This window comes from Trichosurus vulpecula, chromosome 9 (genome assembly GCF_011100635.1).
Source record: "Trichosurus vulpecula isolate mTriVul1 chromosome 9, mTriVul1.pri, whole genome shotgun sequence".
Classification (NCBI taxonomy): Eukaryota; Metazoa; Chordata; class Mammalia; order Diprotodontia; family Phalangeridae; genus Trichosurus; species Trichosurus vulpecula.
Window position 1 is genome coordinate 140,300,993 of NC_050581.1, and position 24,848 is coordinate 140,325,840.

At 41.3% G+C, this 24,848-nt stretch overlaps 1 protein-coding gene across 12 annotated transcripts in view; it reads left to right on the forward strand.

Annotated features, from left to right (window-relative positions):
• Window positions 1-24,848, forward strand: part of WNK2 (WNK lysine deficient protein kinase 2) — a 226,545-nt gene that overhangs the window by 24,086 nt on the left and 177,611 nt on the right. The window lies entirely within an intron of this gene.

The window sequence follows — 24,848 nt, forward strand, 5'->3', positions numbered from 1 at the left end:
GGGTGTGGTGGCTGTATGAGCAGAGGGAAGGGAACATAGATATTGTAAAGGTAGAAATGATAAGATTTGGTGACAGTGGGGTGAGCACAGAAGAAGAGTTGAAAATGACATTGAGGTTGTGAGCTTGGCTGGGAGAATAGTGGGGGGGGGCCTTAAGAATAATTGGGAAGAGGGGATATTTTGTGAGAAAGACAGTGAGTTCTGTTTTGACCATGTTGAATATGAGATGTTTACAAAGACATTCAGTTCAAGATGTTGAAAGTTACCGAGAGGTAGTTGATGATACGAAATTGGAGTTTAAGGGAGATTAGGGATGGATATATAGATCTGGAAATCATTTGAAAATAACTAATCATTGAACCCATGGGAGTTAATGAGATTCACCCAGTGAAAAAGAGTAGAAGGACAGACAAAAGGAACGAGCACAAAGCTTTGGAAGAAGATACTCATTGGGCCTGATACATATGAAATCCAACAAAAGAAGACAGAGAGTGGCCAGTGGAAAGAAAACTAGGAGTGAGCAGTGTTACAGAAAGTTAGAGAGGAGAGGGTAATTGACAATGGCAAAAACTGCAGAGAGGTCAAGAGAGATGAGGACTGAGGAAGGGCCATTCGATTTGGCAATTGAGAGATCACTGGTAACCCTGGAGAGAATAGTTGCAATTGAAGAAGTTGGAAGCCAGATTTGCAGAGGATTTAGAAATGAGGACAGGAGAAGCGGGGGCTTTTTCAAAGAGTTGAGTAGATATGTAGTATAGGATGGTACATAGGGGAGATGGTCAGATTATGTGGCTTTTTTAAGGATGGGGGAGGCAAATTTGTAGGCATCGGGGAATGATTCATTAGAAAGGGAGAGATTGAAAATTAGAGTGGGGATGTTAGAAGGGCATTGTGAAGGAGAAGATAGTAGAGGAAGATTTCTTGTGATGTAAGATGTAGAGGAGTATGATAAGCAGAGGATAAAGGATTTGAATTTAGAGGATAGTGTCTAGTTGAACTGATTCATCAAGGATTCAAGATAAGGAAGTGTACACAGTGTAGCCAGTGTAGGGATGATGGTCAGTGAAGGGATTGAATGTCAGGTGAAGATGGAAAACAGGATTTGGGGTTCAAAGGCAGAGGAAAAGATGGAATGATAAAAGATTATGATCAGATAAAGGAATTTTAGAGTTTATGAATTTGGAAGTGGTCTGCTTGCAAGATCAAAGATATAACCCTTTCCGAGTGTAGCTGAGGTAGACTGGAGAAGTAGGTCTTGGGAATTGAGTACATTGAGGAATTGGGAAGTTAGGCTATTCCAAAGAACGTCAAAGTATTGAAGCTCCTTGTGCCAGGGCAGGGATTGTGATGAAAAGAAAGGTTGTAATCCAAACACTTAACTCATTGAGGAAGAAAGGAGAGTTTCCTGGAGCTGATAGACAGTGGCCACCAGGATCTGAATTGGGTGCTAAATTTAGATAGAATGAACTGCAAAGGAGAGGTTGCTGAATGATGGTGGTACAGGGAGAGTCTAGAACTGGTAATGGGGAGCAAGGAGTATTCTAGGTCCTCCTGGGGGAGAGGGCAGTGTTGAGTGTAACCAGTACTGGAAAGAATGGCCATGTATGCAGTGTTATCAGGAAGGATCCAGATTTCAACAAGTAATGAAAGATGGAAGGAATGAAAAGGGTAAAGAATTAAAATACAGTTGTTGTTCAGTTGCTTCAGTTATGTCTGACTCGTTGTGACCCCATTTAGCATTTTCTTGGGAAAGATAGTGGAGTGGTTTACCATTTCCTTCTCCAGCTCATTTTAGGATGAGGAAACTGAGGCAAAGAGGGTTAAGTGACTTGTCCAGGGTCACACAGCTAGAAAGTGTCAGAGACCAGATTTGAACTTGGGGAGATGAATCTTCCTGACTACAGGCCCAGCACTCTATCCACTCTGCCACCTAAAGGCAAGTTTGTTAATTATGGAGCAGGTACTTTAGAGAACACAGTGATAAGGGATAGCTAGATTTGGAGTTGCAGGTGATTAGATTATATTGTTCAGTTACTTCATGGTAAGTGATGATAGGCCCTGTAGGTTCGCCCCATAGAAGGTAGGATCAGACAAAAGTAAGACCTGGGAAGTCTGGTCATGAGTCAGGAGGTGGGTCTGGTCAGAAGATAGCCTCTGGAGGACTGGAGAAGGCCCTGGGGTGAAGACACACCTAGGTGTCCAATCTGGGCTGATGCAGAACTTACTGAGTAGACTATGGAGGGAAGACAATCTGGAGGCAGATGGCTGAATTCTGGGCCAATGAAAGATTCTCAGGGCTCTCTGGGAAGGCTGTGGGGGAAAAGATAGAATCAGGACGTGGGTGGCCTACAGTTAGATTGATGTAGTCCATCGAATTTATACATCAGTATATATCTGAGGTAGGCAATGCAGAGGCACAGTGAGTTGGGCCCAGAATTTATAGCAGAATTTATTGGAGGAATAGAGCCATATGGATTGCATTTGGGAAACTGCAGTGCTTTTAATGATACCAAGCTGTTCCCTGGCACAAAAACTTTTGAGTGTTCTCCTGGTGATACAGTGTGGTTGCTAATCCTCAAACATCCAGTCTTTGCAGAGTCAAAGCTGTGGGTGACCCTTGAGCTAATGCAGAGATGTGATGGTGTTTGCAAGTAGGCTACAGTCTCTTTCTAATGACCTACATGCAAGGAGTGGGAGGAAGGGTATCACTGAGCAGCATAAGGGGGATGGATTATAATCCCCAAAAGAGATGAGATGTCCTGGATGGGGGTTGGGACTGAGGGATGATTGCCAGATTGCTGTACCTGTACCCACTGAGATATAAAAACATCTGCAGGAGTATTTCCATCACATTGCATAAAGCTTCTAAAGAGGATCTGTAGGAAAACTTGGATGAGAATCATGAAGGGTGAAGAGGACCAGTGAGATTCCAGATTCATTGGAGGCATCTAGGATGAAGTCACGGTTTATGAGGTAGGTGGCCAGTCCCGGCTGATGCAGGAATTACTGGGTAGGCTATGAAGGGGAGACATTCTGGAAGCAGATGGTTGGACTCCAGAGCAATGGAAGATTCTCAGGGCTCTCTGGGAAGACCCTAGGGAGAACATAAAATTGAAGTTAGATTAATGTACAGTCCATTGAAGAATTAGAAGAATCTCTGAACTAGAAGGAACTTTAGGTCAGTGGGCCCAACTTGCACCCAATGCAATAACTCAACCCCCTCAACCCCCACCCCTATCTCCACCTGCCTCATAGTGCTCCAGATAGTCATCTGGCTTCTCTGTGAGCAATTGAGTATCACCTTATCCTAATTAATAGATGGAGCTGAACATTATCATGTACTTGGCCCAGAAGGAAAGCTGAAGGGTGTGCCAATTTGTTGTCCCCCTAAATTATTTCACGAATAGTGAATAGTCCTAAATAAGAAAGCATTGTTGTTTAAGAGGTTTTTTTCAATCATGTCTGACTCTTTTTGACCCCATTTGAGGTTTTCTTGGCAAAGATACTAGACTGGTTTGCCATTTCCTTCTCTGATTCATTTTACAGATGAGAAAACTGAGGCAATCAGGTTTAAGCGACTTGCCCAGCATCACACAACTACCAAGTGTCTTGAGACCAGATTTGAACTGAGGAAAATGTCTTCCAGATTTCAGACCCAGCATTCTGTCCACTGTGCCACCTAACTTCACGATTCAAATGTGTCTGAATTCTTTTCTCATTTCTGCCGGAGTATTTAGTTGTTATCCCTTTGACCTTAAGAAGTATAAATTTTCTATCTTGCACTAAGTCCTTCTTAATTAAGGCTAGAATTTTTAATGATTTTACAAGCAGTTTAATCCTAGTCTCCCATTATACTGTTGAAGAAGCAAGCCGATTTCTCAGAATAAATTAACCTAGCACTTCAGTTTGCTTATATATTCAAACATTAAACTTTCACACATCGCCAAACCCAAATGTGCATATTAACAAAGCAATATTCTTTAAGTGCTTACTGAATTTTAAAGGAATGAGGAGAGAATAAAACCTTTCTTCTTGAAATTGTAAAAATTATGTATTTGTACAATTTGGATGAGAGAGGTTTCCTTAGATAAATATTACCAATCAAAGCTGTTCTAATTGCTCTCCAGCATAGTGACTTGAGCACCATATTTCAGATATGAACTCATATCCATACCTGTGAACTAAAATTCAAATATTCTTTATCATTAGAAATTGTTTTGACCGCTACCCTAAGAAAACCAAGTTATTAACTTGATTTTTAAAAGCTTTATGAATGCCTTCTGTTTCTTAAATCAACCATTTCCCAATATGCTGGACCCTTTCACTACCCATTGAAACCTCTTCTATTGAAGGAGAAGTTAAAAGCAAGTTCATTCTAAAAGTACATGCAGCATTCTACACCTCTGGTCCCCCACCTCTCTGCTGGGAGGAGGGGAGTATTTCATTCTGTTTACTGACCAAAATTGTGGTACCATGTTGTCTCCCCAACTAGAATATAAATTCTGTGAGAACAGGAGCTGTTTTGCATTTGGTTTTGTATGCACAGTGCCTGGCTCATAGGAGGAACTTTAAAAAATGTTTATTAATTGATCAATACCTTTCTATCCTTATTTTATATATATATATATATATATAATTTCCCTTTATGTATCCCTCATTCCATTTAAACTGGCCTTCCTGCTGCTACTCAAAGTAGCGTCCTATCTCCCATCTACAGGCCTCTGGGACTAGTGTGCCCTCCTTCCTCAACTCCAACACTTAGAATCCCAAGTTACCTTCATAGCCCAACTCAAGTGTTGTCTTCAAGAGACTTTTGTAAATACCCCATAACAACCATTAATGCCTTCCTAGAACAGCTCCTAGGTGCTTAATAAATGTTTATGAATTGGCGCATAATAAATGTTTAAATTGAAACTAGACAGGCTTTTGAGTAACACACCTACCATTGTACTTAGTTTCCCTCTGACAAGAAACTATCTGCTGAGATCTGGCCTAGTTTTGATAATGTTATTGGTAGGGGTAGAGTTCTTCTCCCTATAACAGATTTTTTTTTTTAAATGTTGAAGGTTTTTTCCCCTTATGCCTCCTATCTCCTTCCTACCCCCACCCCCCAAGGGCAGGGAACTTTGTCTCTCACATCTCACCTAACGTAATGCCCTGCACACAATTACTCAGTAAATATTTTATTATGACAATAAAAGGGAACTGTATTATTTTTTCCTTCTAGTAGGTAGAGACGTGTGGTGGCATTGAGGCATTCCTGTGTTCTTGAGTCTTTACTTTTTAAATGGAAAAAAAAAAAACCAAATAAACCCAACCTAAACCCCAAGCACTTTATATCATAGAAGGAACAGCTGTCAGGTTAAAACAAAGAGCTTTTTAGGGCTTGGCACAGGCCAGCCTAGGAGGAAGTCTTGCCAGTTTTCCATCTGGCAAACTGGGCTGGTCCTCTGAGAAGTGTAGGTCCTAGGGACCATCCTAATGGAGAGGTCATAGCCCCCTCTGGGTCTTTTAAGAAGAGTTTTGGAACTGACTGGGGAGAAAGCTTCCAGGGTGGGTTGATACAGCAGAAAGCAGCTAACTCCGTGTAAGGCATAGGTCACCTGAAAATATTACAAGAGGAAATTAGCTCAGCAATGGGGCCTCTCTAGCCTTCTTATGGGCCAGGCTGGCTGTGGAATTAATATAATGTACCAATTTAATTAGCATTATTCATGGGTCCTATCTGTATGAGGCCTATATTTAGGCCTCTCTCCTGAGCCACCCTCTGTAGTTGCTGGACATACTTCAGCAGTAGAGCCAAAGCCTATGCAAGTTTTATAAGCTAGTTTCACTTTTTCTTATTTACACAAGTCTAAACAAATGCTGATGTATGCTTGAGGTTTTTCAATGAATAAGAAATAAATGCATATTGCCCTCATTTGCCTCCCAAGTCTACAGATACGAAGAGGATTTGGAAAGGCATCTGCAAAAAAAATTATTGGGTAGCTTCTATTGATATTGTATACATATGGGGTGTTTGTTATTTTAGGAATGAACAAGAAATGGATTAGAAGATTGATTCTGTCTTATTGGCATTTGGAGGTATTTTGTTAACCCTGCAGACTTCAAGTTTAGATGCTTCCAGTATCTCTAATCTTGTCACTGCTGAGCAGATTATAAACTTCCAGAAACTTAATGGATGGTCTTCTGGGGTGCTGTGGCCAAAGCCAGGTTCATCATGTGGGAGCCTAGCTTTTGATGAGCGTCTCTGGACTAAGCTGGGTCCGTGTTCAGCTGATTGACTTCCCTGTCTTCTCCTGGAAGCCTTTCCAGCTTGGTGTAGGATCTGCCAGTGTTTGTATTCTGCTGGCATAGCCTTTGAGAACTCGGGGTCACCTTCATGGCATGATGAGGCAGATGCAGTAGGGCTTGATGGAGGGGCTTACAAATTTGTTGATTAAATTCCACTGTCATAGAGAAGAAGCTGAGCTGGCAAACTGTTACATAAGATTCTCTTGGATCTGAAACAAAATTGTTTTGACAGTGACTTGGAGGGTAGCTTAGAATATGTCTAGTGTATGTGCTAATTGTATCATGTTAGAGGAAGTAACTAGTCCCTTGTTTGGTAATGACTAGGTAGGTAGAAGGGAAGCAAACGATAGAATATTGGGCCTGGAGTCAGGAAGATCTGAGTTCATATCTAGCCTCACTCACTTACTCTGGCCATGACCCTAGTCAGCTCACTTTGCCTCTGTTCCCGTCTCTGCAAAATGAGGATAAAATAGTACCTACCTCCCAAAGTTGTGAGGATCCAATGAGATAATACTTGTAAAGCTCGTGGTGCGTAGTAATCGCTATGTCAGTGTTAGCTATTAATGGACCATAAGTAGGATGTAATTTAGTAATGCAATGATGGGATACCCAGATCTTAGTGGAGATGGAACATGCAAGCACTAAACTCCTGCTGTCTGCCGCCACTTCCTTCCTGCTTCATGGGGCAGGGATATGCTAGGAGTGGGACAGGGGGTGAGGGAGAAGGTACAGTGGCAGAGCCTGTCAGGACCTCCTGTGGCTGGTTTCCTTGAGAGGAGTGGGGAGAGGAGCTGCTAAACCTACTTTGTTCCATGATGGGTGTGGGTCCATGCCACAGGACCAAGCAGCCAAATCAAATAATATAAATTTCTGTTAGGGCTCTAGTTTTCTCCCAAGTCTATCCAGATTCCAAGTTTATTCCTTGGACCACAAATCCCAAGTGTAGAATTTTTGCTTCTTCCTCTAAAGACCAGCCCTATAGCAAGTATCATTGGAGTATCAAGGGGGCAAATGAGAGAGAGTAAGGAACAAAATAAACACAGATGGTACATTTGCTATAAAACCTGACTCAGAGTAGCTTCTGTAGGGTCTTCTGGACTTTAGGGTTTGAGAGAGACTTACAGCCTGTTGGTAGAGTTGTTTATTTTTTAAATTCAGAAAGATAGTATGGCATAGTGGATAGAGAGCCATCCTTGAAGCCAGGAAGACCTGAGTTCAAGGCCCAGTTCTGACATATACTGGCTGTGTGATCTTAGGTGAGTCACTTAACTTCTCAGCATTCTAAGCAACTCTTTAACTAGAAGTTGCAGAGAAGGTGCCCAACTGTATTGGTGGGGGGAATTTTCTTACTTGAAGTGACAGGGATTATCCTGACCCATGTATTGTGTGCTAGTTATTGTGTACTATATATTTGCATATTGCTTCTATGTTAAGGTGAAAACCTTGTACTGTTACATACAGTATCTAGGCGAGTTGGCTTGCTTTCTTGGAGAGAATACTATTATGTCAAAGTCCCATGACTAGAGCTCACTTGAATGTACAGCAAGTTTGAAAGGAGGCACTATTTGGGCCACAGGTTGGGGCTTAGAGCTAATTTTGATTCAGTCAGTCCATATATCCCTTTACAGTATTCTGCTCTGAGAGAGAAATGGAGCCAAGCGATAGAAGGCTACTGATTCTGAGAACCAAAGAGACTTGGGACTTAATCCATGCTCCTGAAGTGTGGGGCATGTTACTGTAAGCCACCTGAATGAGTGTGGAAATGCCCAGCTTCAGGTCCAGCCTGTTGAATAAGATCAGGAGAGTGGCTGCTTATAATACCTAGTAGTTAAGATGGAATTGATAATATTAGGCATTAAAGCCCTTATCAGAGAGTATGCTTCCTTCTCCCCGCAACTTGGTTATTCCCAAAGCACCTTACCTGGCTCTTGTCTTCTTTGGGCCTATCACTCCTTACCTTATGTTATACTTAACTATATATATGCGCACGCGTGCGCGCGCATGTGTGTGTGTGTATACACACGTACTTATTGTATGTATGTTATACTTACTGTATCTTAATATGTGTGTATATATATATACATTACACATACTGTATGTGTGTGTATACGCACTCTTATTCTATATGTATCTTACTGTCTTCAATTTCAGGGTCAATTAAGGATTTCAGAAAAATAATATTTTTTCCAACCCTCTTATTCACAGATGAAAAAACTAAGGCCGGAGGAAGTTCTTAATGATTTACCGAATCAAGATCATATGGATGGCAGGTGACAGAGACAGGATTCAAAAGCTGGTCCTCTGATTTTAAATCCAGTGATCTTCCTACTGCAGCAGGGAGAACCACTAGAGAAAAGCAATTTTAAGAATTATAAAAAGCTGGCAGGAGAGAGAAGGGCTCTAGGCCAGGCTGCTTTTCTCTCAGAGAGAAGTCCTTTATAGTGCTTGAAGGATTGTGGGAAAGTATTAAGTCAGCCTGTCATTCCACAGACATTTATTGGGTATCCCATAGAGGATACAAAACTGCATGTCATGGCCCTTACCCCCAAGGAACTTGTGATTAGGTAAGGCCTAGGAAGGAAAACTTGACTAACAACACAAGACCTTCCAGAAGATAGGAAGGAAGACATAACCTCCTGCTAGAACTGCCCAGGATACTTCATGAAGGATGGAGGCTGGGTCCTGGGCCTTCAGATCAACAAATATTTAATGAGTGTCTTTTCTGCATAAGGCACACAGTACAGGGAACTGTAAAATGAAGCCAGTAACCCAAGGATGCCTGCAGGCAGCTGCCCTATTGTTCTCTGTTGCATAAGTAAGCAAAGGACTGACTGGGTTAGGTTTTAGATAGGTCGGCTTGATTGACTGCCCAAGTCCTTCGTATCCCTAGTTTTCTGATGTAATGTCTGAAAAAAGGGTTATTATGGTATTTGAATCATTTGTTTTCTGAAACCAGTTCAAGAAAACCTCTGCTCTTGTCCAAAAAGTGTAGCAAATTAAAAGCAATGAGAGTGATGGAAAGTGCTTAGTCAGGTCTCTTAAAAAAAATCTTCTTTGAACAGATTTTTTAAAAACGTCCATGTAAAGTCAAGTATAATTCAGCTTCTTTTCTAGAGCCCATGGGAAGTACAAAGATGACCAAGACACTGTACCTGTCCACAAAGAGCTTATAGTCTATAGTAAGGTAGAAGAGACATGGTCCTAGCTCAAAAATCAGTTTACAAAGTGCTGTTGTCACTACAGATCTTTGAGGTATATGTTATCACCATTGAACAGAGAAGATATTGACCCTGAGAACAACTATGACTTTCCCAAGGGGACCATGTAGCTAATAAGCATTAGAATTGGGATTTGAACCCAGGTGCTTGACCCTAAAACCAACAATCTTCTTTATTACATCCTATGTACTATAGGAGTATGGGGAGAATCCTGTACTACAAAGAGTTAACATGAGTGCCCCTAGAGACAGCTTTGCTTCTGTAAGTCTTAGGCTATAAGGTACCTGGTTTGTCTGTGGATCCACTCAGGGAGGTGGGAGCTATCCTGAGACTTCCTGGGATGAGGGTACCAGACTGTCAGCCTTTGGAAGGCTCAACTCTGGGGAGGTTTTGTTCATACACTCACTTTTTCCGTTTACATTGCCACTCCTATCCCCCATTTCCTTTCTCCGTTTGCACAGGAGATATGCAGGTGCACTTAATCAAAATACTTCATCTCCTGAAGAGGCAGATTTAAGGCAAGCTCGATCCAAGCCTTTATCCCAAGGAGCTTAGAGGACTGACAGGTCACTTCCAGCTGAGTTGATCAGGGAAGGTTTCAGAGAGCAGATGGTATTTGGTCTGGACCTTGAATGATGGGCAGGATTTCAGCAAGCAGAGCTGGTGGGAGGAAAGCATGAGCAAAAACACAGAAATAAGAAATCTAGAGGCATCTTCTAGGGGACCAGTTTGGTTATAGTGGAGGTAATATGTAGGGAGGACATGAAGGTTATGAATGACAGGCAAAGAGTTTGGATTTTATCCTGGGGGTGGTGGGTAACCATTTGAAAGCTTTTAAAAGTATTTCTTTTCTATTTAACAAAAATAATTTTTCTCTCTTCCTTTTTTCACCTTGGGAGGAGGGAGAAAGCAGAGACAAAGCCCTGGAGCAAAACAAATTCCAGCATTGGCCACATCCAAAAAATGACTAATTCTGTACCTTGAGTCCATTGCCTTTATGCCAGGAGGTGGATAGCATGCTTCAATCAATGGTTCTCTGGAATTGTGGCTGGTCGTTGCATTGATTAGAGATTTTGGGGTCTCCATTGAAAGCTTTTCAACAGAGGGTGAAAGGCACATGGTCAAAACAGTATTTTAGGGAGATTACACTACCTGCGGGATAAAAAGAGGGAGATAATAGAGGCAGGGAGAGACCAGTTAGACAGAGACCCTCTTCCATTGGTGGATCTATTTTTGGAAGTTTAGCCCTGAACATAATGTATTCTACATCCTTTGTGTTTCTTGTAGGAGAGGGAAGTGTCTTAATCCTCAGATCTAATTCTTATGGGCTCTCACCTCAGCAGGTCAATGGTTGGATTAATTCATTCAACAAAACATTGAGCACCTACTCTACAGGAGGTAAAGAGCAAGAAGACATAGAATCTGTCTTCAAGGAATTTTATAATCTACTAGGGGAGATGAGACATGTGCAAAAACAATAGACAAATCTGGACAGAAGCTTAGAGGTCATCTAGTTAAAGCCTTAATTTTACAGATGGAGAAACTGGAAGCCCAACAGGGCTCACGTGGTAGAGTCAGACCCTCAGGCTCCAAATCCAACAGTATTTCGACCGTACCCCAGTATAATGAGAGGTAGGATCACTGCCCTAAGAGGTATGAACAAAATGATTTCAAGGTCTAGAGATGTGAAAGGACCAAATGAGATAATGCATCTAAGGCACGTTTCAAACCTTAATTAAGTATAATAATAGTAAACTTACAGAACACATTCCCAGTTATTAATTTAATGTCATAAATATTGCTTAATAATTATTAATTTTATTCAGCCTAAAGAGATCATAAAAGACTTGATGAAGAGGGTGGCATTTTTGTATCTTCACGTATGGGCAGGATTTCCAAAGGTAGAAAGAGGGAGAAAGGAAAAAGGGGAAAGAGAGCAGAGGGGGAGAAAGAGAGAGAGAGAGAAGTATTGAAGTATGTGTGTGTAGGGAAGGCAACATTTTAGTTTGTAGGAATAACAATATTATTAGTAGTTCACATTTATATGGCTTTTAGTGTTTAAGAATCACTTCTCCCCCAATGATAGCATAAATTGTTATCAGCTCCGTTTTACAAATGAAGGCTTTGGGGTTCAGAGAGGTCCAGTGATTTCTCTAGTCACCCAGCTGCACAGTGTCAGAACCAATATTTGAAGACAGTTCCTCTAGTACAAGGGTGTCAAACTCAAATAGAGTTGGGGGCCACTAATCCATATATAAGGATCTTTGCAGACTGCATATTGACTTAATTTTAAAATGTAATCCATGTTTTTTTGTACTTTATTTTGTTAAGTTTTTCTCAATTCCATTTTAATCAGGTTTGGCCACACTTGGGGGGCTGTGTGTTTGATACCTTTGCTCTAGGACACTGAACTTGAGATCAGGAAGAACTGAAGTTTACATCTATACTCTGACCTTGGGTCTTCTATGTGACCCTCAGGCAAGTCATCAAATCCTTTCTGCCTCAGTTGCCTTATCTGAAAAAATGATAGGATTGTACTGAATGGCCTTTAAGGTGCTACGATCCTATGAACTCCAAGTCTATTGCTTTTCCTATTACATTTCACTAATATAACTCTTCTGAGAACCCATGACCCATCATAAGTTAATTGGAATGACCTGTATACTTTTGTGGAACAACAAGGGGGTTGATCATGGTGGTGATTTTTTTTTTCTTTGGATTCATTTTTTCAAGTCATTAAGAGCCTACTGTCTGCCAAGCACTGGGAACATACAGACAAAAAATGCAAACAGATTGTACCTTCAGAGAACTTTCATTATATGGAGGTGGGAAACAGACCCTCCCCTCCCCCCAACAAATACACAACTAAATGTAAAATACAAAGTAAATGGAAGAAGATAGGGATGGGGAATCTTTCACAGTTGGGGTGATCAGCAAAGACCTCTGTAGAATGAGCCTTAAATGGAACTGGACATTCCAAGAAATGGACAGAGATAAGGATGAAGAACATTCCAAACTTTGTGCCAAACTGTTGAGTAATTGCTCATGAACTGTGGCATATAATTCTGTTTCACCATACTTTAAGAAAGGCTTAGTAGCTGGAAAGCTTTCAGAAAGAAGCAGCTGAAATGATTCAGAATGTTCATATGATTATAGATTTACATCTGAAAGGGACCTCAGAGGTCATCTAGTTCTGTCCTGTTGTTTTACAGATGAGGAAACTGAGGCCCAGAGAGGTTGGATGGGCTTGCCCAAGGTCATTGGTAGTAAATGGAATTGGTACTGGATCCTGGTTCTCCTGTTGTAACGTGCTGCCTTTCAGGAACAGAGTTGGAGTTTGTATCAAAGATAGGTTAATGAGATATTTCATTAGCAGAAATGGAAGGGGGAATCTATTCTATGAATATCATATAAGCTTTCAACTAGAAAGGAAGGCTATGATAGTGACTGAGCTGTTGCCTGTTTTGTGAAACTGGATGCCAATGTATAATCTTGAATTGTTTCAGTTTGTCTTTTTAAGGGGGAGGGAGGAGGAAATCAATGAATATTAGCAATTATCAAGACATTTAAGGAGAGTGCCCTGAGAAGCCAACCTGTTGAACAAAAAATAGAAAAGTATTAGTATTTATGAGGAAGTCTTATGTCCACTGAGTGTGGTGTATATTGAGAAACAGGTGCTTTTAAAAGCTTTGAGTGTTTACTGATTTACAGGTAAGCATGGAAAGAATGAATTTTGGCTGATTACACTGAATATTGTTTCTTGAACAGGAAAGGACAAAAATATACATTAAAACAGTCCTTAAACTGGATCTCACTAAAAGCCTGAGGTTTCGACCATGGGATCAGTAGGTGAGCACATATGAAGGATATGCGCCCTGACTGTAAAATTGCTTTCCACCCTCTATCTAGCTCCTCCTGCTTCTGTTGCCTTCGAGCTGAGTGTGTTCATAGCAACGGTTACTATGGTAGGAAGACAGTGATGCTCTATTGGCTTAATCACTAGAGGATATATTTTTGGCACTGCAGGTTTTTTTGGTGTCGCCTTTTAGCTGTTAATGTAACTAACAAAGAACTCTACTGGCAAAAAGCTACATTGGGAAAGCATTTTAATACAATTAAGAAATGTTGGTTTCTTCTTTCAGCTTAAGGAATATTTAGTATGTTTTTCCTTGTCTGTCTTGTTGATGAAGTCAGTCAAACCAACATTTTAATTTCTGAGTAAGGTGCTGTAGTACAACTGGATTTGCAGTTGGAGGACATGGGTTTGAATTGCACCTCTGCTCCTTATTAGCTCTGTGACCTTAGACAGGTCGCTTTTTCGCTTAAGGCCCCAATTTCTTGTTCTGTAAAATGAGAGGTTTGGACTCAGTGACACCCTATGTTCTCTTTCAGTCCTAAATGTATGGAATCTTACATTAAAAGTGGCAACTTGGACATTTCCACACAAATCCTACAAATTGGCACAGATACATGTTTAACTATAGCAGGAGTTTTTAACCTGAGGTCCGTAAACTTCTTTTTAATATTTTTGATAACGGTTTCATATAATTGGTTTCTTCTGTAATCCAACATATTACATATCATGCATTTACAAACATAATTCTGAAAAGGCATCACCTACCTGTCAAAGGTATCCATAATATAAAAAAGGTTAAGAACTCCAGAAGGATGGAATATTAAGTTCTGTGAAGTCAGGGACTGCTTTCTGTTTTGTCTCTGTATCCCCAGCTTGAGCACAGTGGATTGCAAATAGTAGGTGCTTAATAGATGTTTATTAGACTAGTGGTGAGAGAGGTGTCAAACATATATAGCCCAAACCAGATTAAAATGTAATTGGGAAATTTTTAATAAAAATACAATAAAACAGATAAATTACATTTTAAAACAAAGTCAGTATGTGGCCAACAGGGATCCTTAGATGGCTTCTGTTTCTATTTGAGTTTGTTACCCATTGGTTTAAGCGATGACTTTTTCTTAGTCTCTCTTCTGAGCTCCAGTTCTACATCACCAGTATCCTTTTAAACATGCCAAACTGGATCTCAAAATTGATCTTGGCCAAAACATAACTCATCCTCCCTTCCACCCCCTGCAACCCCCAAAACCTTCCTTCTTAAGAACTTGGTATTGTTTAGGGCACTGTAATTCATCCAGTTGTCCAGGTTGGAAATTTGCGGTGTTACCCATGATTCCTCTCTCTCTCTCATGCATCGTACATATCCAGTCAAGTGCTAAATCTTGTAATATTTTTTCTCTTTGGCACCTCTTACCTATGTTCTTGTCTCTCCACTCAGACAGCTGCTATCCTCATTTAGGTCCTCATCACCCCTTTGCTGGACTATGGCAGTAACCTTCTCATTGATATCACTACTTCAGGTCTCTCCCCACACCGATCCATTCTCCACACAGCTACCGAAACGAGTTATCTAGAGTGTAGGTTCTGATAGTGTCACTCCCTAAGTCCAATGGTTCCTTGTCACCTACAGGATCAAATGTAAAATTCTCTCTTTGACATTCAAAACCTGGCCTTTTCAGTCTTCTGACATTCACCTCTCCTTAGTATACCCTATATCTAGCCATACTGGCTCCCTTGCTATTCCTCTCCATCTACACTATCACCCAGCTCTATAACTTTGTCCTCACTTCCACATGTTTGAAATGCCCTCTTTCCCAGCCTCTGACTCATAGAATCCCTGACTTCCTTTACAGTTTAGCTTAAGCATCTCCAGGAAGCCTTTTCTGGTCCCCCTCCCCCATACACATAACCCAGCTGCTAGGCTCTCCTCTCTGTAAAGTCACCTTCTATCAGTTCTGTACTTACCTACTATCTTCTGATTTACATATGTGATCTCCCCCATTTAAATGTAAGTTTCTTGAGGGAAGTGACTGTTTTCGATATGACCAGCACTAGGTAGGCATAGTGCCTGGCATATAGTGACTATTAAATGTGTGCTTGTTGATTGGTTGTTTCAAAAGTGGAAGTGATCAAAGAAAAAAAAAGCTGTTTTTCTTTTTAAAAATACTTTTGTTCACTTGGATGTGAAGAATGTATATACTTTCCTTGTTCAGCATATCACCAAATGCTCTTATTTCAGCCTGTATAGTAAAGACTTCCAAAGTTCTTATTAGTTCTTATTGTTTTCTCCTGATCTCTCCATCCTACTCAGTCAACTCATATTTATTAAGCGTCTACCATGTGTCAGGCACTGTGCTAAGCACTGAAGATACAAAGAAAAGAAAAAAAGATCTTTGTTGTTGAGGAGCCCACAGTCTAATGGGGAAGACAACATAGAAGCAGCTATATACAAACAAGCTAAATTGGGGATAATCTCCAAAGGAAGACTGGAAAGGCTTCTTGCAGAAGGGGGGTATTTAGCTGAGACTTGAAGGAAGCCTGGGAAGGCAGAGGGTGGAGAAAGAAAGAGAGCGTTCCAGGTATGAGGGAAAGCCCATGATTATGCTCAGTCAGGAGACCGTGTGTTTGTGAAAGGAGCAGCAGGATGTCTGGTGTCATTGGACGGCTAAGTATGTGGAAGGAAGAAGAATGTCAGAAGACAAGAAAGGCAGGAAGGAGCTCAGTTATGAAGGGCTTTCAAAGCCAAATAGAATTTCATGTTTGGTCCTGGAGATAATAGGGAGCTTATTAGAATTTACTCAATAGAAGCACAATTTCACTGGATGCCATTGGTTAAGTTTTATACCATGTCACTGGCCTAGATACTTGTCTGTCTTGTGTAATTCGAAGACTTTTTGAATCTGAGACCTCAGAAGTTATTTAGCCTAACCCATGCGGGAAGAGAGGAATTCCCCTAGCAACATTCTTGACAAGTGGTCAACTGGCTGCCTCTTTAAAGATGGTGTGCGTTGGGAAGCTCACTACCATTTAAAGCAGAGCCTGTTCTATTCTTTGGCCATTCTGTCTAGTCTGAATTCTTTTAATAATATTTATTTTTACTTCTTTTAATAATATTTAAAATTTTTAAATATTTTTAAAATGTTTAAAATAAAATTTAAAATATTTAAAATGTCGGATTGAATGAACAGACACCAGGGACAGCAGTTGGGATATTGAAAATAGATTGTCAATTCAGAGGGACAATACTGATAGACAGAACCTGTGACTAACAGATTTTATGGGTGACTCCTGATCTGTGAGCAGTCCAGTCCTAGAAGCAAAGTACACATCCCATTATGGCCAGCTATTTTGCTTCTCTTTTGGAAAGATGAAGTAAAGGGTATTAAGGGTATAGTTTTAGGACATACGTGGCTTTTGTGAGCATAGGTGACAGTTGCTTATTTGCTTTTTCCTTAATGCCTAGTACAGTTCTTTGTGCAAAAGTGGTACCTCACATGGTGGTTAAATGAATGCATTATACATAACAGGCATTAATAATAATAATAATAATAGTGAGAGCTGTCACTTATATAGCACTCTGACTTTTGCAGAGTGCTTTATAAACAGTTATCCAAGCCTCACACAGCCCTATGAAGTAAATGCTATTATTAACCCATTTTGCAAATAAGGAAACTGAGGCATAAAACAATCTAGTAACTTACCTAGAGTCTCGCAGCTAATAAGTATCTGAGTCAGGATTTGAATCCAGCACTTCCTAATTCCAAGTCCAACAGTCTAGTCTATACACTACAAAATTATTTCAACAAACATTTATAAATTGTTTGAATGAATGGAATGTGCTAGCTTTGAAAAAATTGTCAAGCCAGCAGGCCTGTTTACTTTAATGTTCTGTCTTCTCATGAGAATAGAAAAAAGCTTTAGCCAGATCTGTGGTCCACTGAACTGAACTTTTGCTGTTTTCTATGGCATTAATCTCAGAAGGTTAAGGTTATACTTGTGTGAGTAATTCAGAGAATCTTATCTGTAAATTTCCTTGATGGACATAGCATCTGTGATCCAATCCTTTCTTGGACCAGCATTTAAAAAAAAAACTACAACTTTGGAGGTAATTTCTATATGATGATTTTTTTGGCTCTGAAAAAGAGCAGCAACCTGCCCCTGGGGACAGAAGTAGGAGCCAGGTTAGGCAGAAAACTAGATTGGACTCGATAATAAGGAAACCCTTTCAAATAATTAGAGCTGTCTGAAAGTCAGATGAGCTTCCCTGAGCAGGAGGTTTCCTATCCTTCCATTCTGTCTGCAGCAAAGTCTAGATGACCACTTGTTCTGGATGTGATAGTAAATTCCTATTCGAGTACGATTGAACTAAATGATGTTGGAGGTCTGTCTTCTTCAATGCTAAATTTTTGTGATTTTTTTTAGTTTGCTTGTTTTCTGAATTGGTTCTGGAGCTGACTACAAAGATACAAATCTGGGACTTCCCATATTAGAGGTGAAGAGAGAATATCAGAGAGGCAAGGGAGAAAAAGGTATAGGAGACTATGGCTATGATCTACTTTCCCCCTCAGACACTGATAAATTTTTTCCTTTTTTCTGGTGAAGGTGTGGTGGGATAAGGAAAAGTGAAGAGATAGGAACATAATAGGTTAGACTGCAGAGACTAGGCTGTCCTGTCCTGGACAGGCTGGGTTGAATAGTGATGAGCTGAGGTTCTCAGCTTTCCTAGCTTGCCCTGGGATTGGTCACCTATGAGAATCATATGACCTGCCAATCGCTATTCGCTCCCCAGGCAAGATTGCGGAGTAGGCACATTTCTTTTCTCTCTTTCTACCTTTGTTGCCTGTTCAGGGGCCCAACAGCCTTGTGCTGTCTCACATGATCCAAAGTCCTCCCCAAGTGCCCTGTGCTCCAAAATCCTCTCTACTTCCAAGTCAGAGCTGGTTCTTAGTCAAGCTTCTATGAAAAAAAAGCCCAGACTGTTATGACTGTGGGCTTCATCAACCCAAGGGGTATTTCCCTCTTGAGAGAGCTCAAATAAAGCTCCAGTCCATGGAATGTGGCAAGCATTTGACTGTGGGGTTGGTGCAGCTCTCTCCATACTACCTACAACTGGCATGTTTTATGAAAATTCCCAATCCCCTCCCTTCCAACCCCCAATGCACAGTTTTGCTATTTTGGCGCTATTCTCCATCAGTTTTAGTAAAAAATTTTTCCTTGTGAGAGTATGGGCTATCCACTAAACTGCCCAGGGGAGAATTATAGAATAAAGCAAGTCTCCTGTTCCTCATTTTATCTTTTCAAAACTCTCCCTTCCGGATTCAGGAGTTTGCCTCTTAGTTGAAGTATTTGGGGATTTGGTGAACATGTTTACCCTGCCCAGCCATCCTTATGGTTATAATATCCATGGGATCACGAATCTGAAAGTACTAAAAGTGACCTTATCGAATACCCAGAAGGCTAGCTTCTCGTTTTACAGATGAGAAAATTGAGGCCTACTAAATTAATGTGACATGCCCAACGTCACACAAGTGTTAAGTGGCAGAGGTGGCATTCGAACCTGAATGAATGACTCTGACTCTAACTCTATTGCTTCTTTCCATTGTATCTGCCCGCAGTGAGTCTGTGCGCTCGTTGATGGGGTGCTTCCTATCAATGAGTAATATAAATTGCAATCCATCTGTACCTGCCTAGCCTGTGCTACTTGTCCATGTCTTCCTGTAACTTTGCCGCAGGAGATGACTGCCCAGTGTGTATGTGATGGTAGGGAGACAGTGGGCTTACCCTTCATTATTTTAAAGAGGGAACAGAATAAGTATTGTGTCGTACCTACTATGTACCCACTTTGCACAACAACCTGGGGAGGGAGGTGGTATTATCCCCATTTTTCAGTTGGGTAAAGTGAGGCAGATGGAGGTTAAGATGGTAGACAGAGACACATGGCTAGTAAATGTTTTGAGGCTGGTTTGGGGTCTTCATGATCCATGGTATCGTTTAGTTGCCTTTGTCTTCTCAGGCTCCAGTCAGACTGAAGACGTCTCATCTTTTGTCTGTCCTCACAAAGTCCTTCTTCTTTTAGATTGTTGAGTTTCCCAAACTAGCTTATAAACTCCAAGGATTTAGGACTATACCATAGTCTTTTGTGTCTCTCAATCTCTGCTCCAGCACTCCAACACATTAGGAGCATCACGCTCGTTGAGATGGAATGGAACCTTTTTTTCTTTCTGATCTTTCCAGGTGAAAGAACTGATATATAAAGAACTGAAAGAACTGCGATAGGCCAGTGAAACTCAAAGATTCAAATTGGTGATTGGGAATTTTGCATAATTAGTAATTCTGCCTTGACTTGGTGTATTTAGCACAAGCCCCATTGCCATTTATAGAACAGAAGCCAAAGAGGCACTTCAGGAAATTAAACTCCATGGTAACCCTCACTTTCAAAATTAAAATAGCATCGCTATAAACACCAAACTTTGCCTACCGCCTTGAATACTCCTGTGCATGGACACTGGGAGGGTGCTTTCTGATGATGGCATGTGTGTCTGTTCTAAGGGAGGCTGCAGCCCCCACACAGGCTTCTGGCTGTTTCCCTCTTTTAAGGGAAGTCTGTGTAACCTCTGTTTTCATGAGAAGGGCTGCTGTCGCTTTCTGCTCCACTCTGGGCTTCCGCAAGAGTGTGGGTTTGGCAGGGGCCTGGGGAGGGAGGGTGCCTGTGATAGAAAGCAGCAGCTTTGTGCTGTTTATCTTGGGCCTTTGTGGTTGAATTCCACCTATTAAATCAGGCCTTTCAGGATGGTCAGAGGCAGAGGAGTCATTTCTGTGAGTACAAGCAATGGGCAGGGGGAGATGGGCATGAAGGAATAGGAGAGTTGCTATTGCTTAGCCAGGGGAAGAGGGTGAGATCTTGGAGGGGGCAGTGGGAGGAGATTGCCAAGTGAGTCGCCTGCTTCTTTTCTGTGACTAATTCTCCCTCAGCTGGCGAAGAAACACCCGTGGGAAGCTGGGAAGCTGGGAACCTGGGAACGGCTTCCACAGCTGAATCCCAAAGCACCTTCTCTAAAGGGCTTCCTTCACTCTTTCAGTTTCAGATGACAGCCCTTCACTAGATAGGTTCCCCAAGGGACATTGAATCTTCTTCCCTCATGCTTTGGACCTGGTTTCAGAAAACCCTCTTCTCCTTAATGTATCCAAGGCATTGTTGGAATTATAGGAGGTTACTAGGAAAAGAAGCAGCAAAATAAAGTAGGATTATGTAGCAGTGTAGAATGGTCAATTTGCAAAGCAAGGACAATTTTCCATTTAACAGGATTGATGCTATATGACCTCCTAGCCCCTGAATCCTTACATACTTTTTCTCCCCTCATTGTAAGAGAAAAGATCAGTGGATCATGTCTATATATCCACCTGTTAGTTGGGCCTATGAGTTATTAATATATCCTTAGATGCTTTCTGGATCTAAGGAAAGGCCATAAATCCAGAGCTGGACCATCCAGTCCAGCCTACTTGTTTTCCAAATGAAGCCTTAGGGTCACATAGTGACTTGTTCAAAGTCATACAGATGAATTAATAATCCTCAGAAGTGGGGTTTCAGTTCAGGTTCTCTGACTTTAAGGTCAGTGTTCTCTGTAGTGACATCCCTTCCCTAAGGATATGCTTAATCATAGAATATTATATTAGAAGGGGCTTGATGTAATGATAACTCATGCTTTATAAGCCCTTTAGATTTTGCAAAATGCCTTAAATTATCTCATTCAGGCAACTTGGTGGCACAGTGGGTAGAGTACTTGGGCCTAGAGTTAGGAAGACAAAGAGTCCAAATTCACCCCAGATTCTTCCTTGTGACCCTGGGTAAGTCCTTTTAAAAACAAACAAAACTCAGTATGCCTCAGTTTCCCCAACTGTAAAAATGGAGATCATCATAGCATGACCTCTCACAGTTGTTAAGAGCATGAAATAATAAATGTAAAGCACTTTGCATGGTGCCCGGCACATAGTAGGCATTTAATAAATGCATGCTCTGGGAGGAGGAAGGTGCTCTTGTCCTTTCTGTTTTATACATGAGGAGCAGAGGTTTAATGACCTGTGTAGGACTGTATATAGGTAGTAAATCTCTGAGGTGATACCCCAGGCTTCCTGACTTCAGTCTAGCACTTTACCCAGCCTGCTCATTGTGTAGATGTGAGGACCTTGAGTCCCCAGAGAAATTAATTGGTCATAAATCTGGTAAGCCACTGTGAGGCCTCAATGCCAGGTCCAGAAATCTACCATGGGAGACTACCACTACCTCTACCTGTCAACAGGCATTTTTTAAGCACTTACCATGTGCCAGGTACCTTGTTAAGGGCTGAAGATACATGGAAAGGCAAGAACAGGGTTTCTGCCATTAAGGCACTCACTTCTGAATGACTCTTATACTCCTCAGGTCCTCTGAAATCAAAACCAGGACTTTGTCTTCTATATTAAACTACTTAACTTCATTAAGCCTCAATTTCCTCATCTGAAAAATGGACAGATAATGATACTTGCCTGACCTGCTTGGCAGGGTTGTTGCTAGGAAAACACTTTGTAGATTTTGAGAACATTATGCAAATATGAGCTATTACACTGAATTAGGGAGTGATCAGAGTCAAATAGAGTTCAACAGAGTAGGTTCCTGGAGGGCAGGTGAATTTTAAAAAAATGTTTGGCTGCTAAACCTTATAGCTTTTTTTTTTTTTGAATGTTCTTCCAAAAATATGACTCTTGTTGTTCCAGAGCCCCATTGGCTATTTGCTGATGAATGAGCTCCCAAGGGATAAGGCAAGGGAGCTTTTTTGACTCCTGCCTTTTGTGAAGAAGCCTTAGAAAGCTTGGAAAGGGCCTTTTAAAAACCAGACACTAAACAAACTTACTTTTGCAGGGGTGAATGTTTTATAGATAGAATAGACTTGTTCCCACCCACATACCGACAAGCCTTTAATCATAGGCAGGAAGGCGATTACACTTGTCAGACTCACGCATCTACATGTGAGTAACTGAGTCTCAAATAAAGGATTACTGGTGGGGGAAGGCATTCAGTGTAAAAGCTCTGAGGCCTTTTAGGTTGGAACCCTGCTAAGCCTGATGCTACTATGGTGTCCATTGCCAAGAGGATGGCCAAGCCAAGTAAAGCACCTTATGGCTCTTAGACCCTTAGGGAGCCACTCCTGGGGGAGTACCCAGAAGGCAGGAGGGAGGGAGCCAGTGTTGACTAGATTGTACATGCAGATGTAGCTGTGCTGACCTCTCAGGTCAAGGCTCTCTATATTCAAACATAGCTGAAATGACACCTTCTTGACATCTCCTTATATACTTTTCTGTGGAGGTGAGGGGTTATTGTATTTGTTTCTAAAGGTCTTTGGATAAAAATAGTCATGGCTGTGTTTTACAACGCTTGGGTTGTTTCTGTCCTGCCATTTGGTTGACTTGTGAAATCATTCATATTGCAAGTCTTCTTAGCAAAAATTGTGGGCATCTCCTTAGCTGCCTTTTTAATAAAGGCTCCAATCTCTATCCTCTTCCTGCCTGCTCCTCCACTTGTATTAACTTCCAAGGAAGCCAGTAGGTATGTGTCCCCCAAGCCCAGGTTTGGCTGGTGACACCCAAACTCCTGTCTTCACTTGGGAAAGGGAGAACCATTCCATGGTAGTCCTAGAAATGGAAGGAGCCTTAATTGCTATCTTGTCCAACCTCCTCATTTTAGAATGGGGAAGCCAAGGTCCATGGATGTGGATGGTTATTCAGGTAGTAAGTGGCTCATCTGTGATTTGAATTCAGGGTCCTGAGCTTTTTCCAGTTTAGCGTTTCAAGGGCAATGTCCTTTCCCCAACACTAAGCTGCCGCAGCAGCCAGCTTATCTCAGAAGACACCCTTCCCTCAGGTGCCAGTATCTCCTCCAGTGTTTGGGTACCTGTGCTAGAAATTCCTAAGTGTGCATTAGATCACTGACAGCAGCGAGCTAGGAAGCATCACAGCAGGCAAAGTAGTGGAACCCTGGATGACAGTTGTGACTGGTGCATGTTAGGCTCATCTGCATTCTCTCTAGCAATGATGATAATAACTCCAGTTGACATTTGAGGTTTACAAGGCATTTTACATACATCATCATAATTTATCCTTACAATAGCCCCCGTGGGGGCAGCTAGGTGGCACAGTGAGTAGAGTACTGGCCGTGGAGTCAGGAGGACCTGAATTCAAATGTGGCCTCAAACACTTGACACACTTCCTAGCTGTGTGACCTTGGGCAAGTCACTTAGCCCGAATTGCCCTGCCTTCCTCCTCTCCAAAAAAAATACAAAAAAAACCCCACCCACAATATTAAAAAAGCAGTATAAAAAATTCAATTACAATAGTCCCCATGATGTTGGCAGTAAAGGCCTTCAGAGTCATCCTCATTTTGTAGATGGGGAAAGGGTGGCATAGAAAGACAGACTTCAAATACTTAACTTGGAAGGCTGTCATGAGAGAGGGATTAGATTTGTTCTGTTTGGCCCCCGAGGGCAGAATTAGGAGCATGGGGTGGGAATTTCAAAGAGGCAAATTTTGGCTTGGTGTTGTAGTGAGGAAAAAATGTGTTAACAATGACAGCTTTTCCAAAAGTGGAATGGCTGCCTTGGGAAGTAGTGGGCACTCTACTAGCTGGAGTCTTCAGTCAAAGGCTAGAAGACTAGTTGGCAGGTGTGTTGGGTGTGGTAATGATTCTTCTTCCAGTACAGACTGGCCCAAATGGATTCCAAGGTTCCTTCCAACTCTGACATTCAGTGATTGTGATATTGTGGTTGAGACCTGTTCACAACTAATAAGAATCAGCAAGAGAATTCAAATTCTGCTGTCTCTTGACCTTAAGACCTGCACCCTTTCAAGCAGACCACCCTACTTTATTTTTATTTTATTTTTGAATTTATTATTTTTTAAATTTTTATGAGACCCTCCCTACTTTAGACTGTGGAGATGGGGCAGGCTCAAAAATAGCATTTGGGAGGTGGGAAGGGAAAAGGAACAACGTAAGGATTACTCACCTTTTAACTCTTAAAGATCTATGTTCTAATGAATGTAGGTACTCTTTCCCAATCATGACTCTTGCACTCTTTCTCATCCTGTGTAATTCTTGTCTATATGCTCCATAAATCCCCCACAAGAGATCTGCCTGATACTCTGGGAGCCTTCTTCTAGGCCCTTTAATATTATATAGATACCAATATAGTTCTTGGGCTGTCCATCTGTTACCCGTTGCTCTTGATATGTGCTTTTCTCATACCTTTCCTATGTTTTTATCCCACTTTTTTTTTTGCACAAGTCATTGTTGGTAATATGAATCGAACAATAAACATCTATTGTGTCTACTCTGTGCCAGCAGGGGTCCTCAACCTTTTTTTGTGTGATGAACCCCTTTGGTAACCTGGCAAAGTCTTGGTGTGGTTCTTGCCAGAAGAATGTCTTTAAGTGCATCAGGATTGCAGAACAAACCA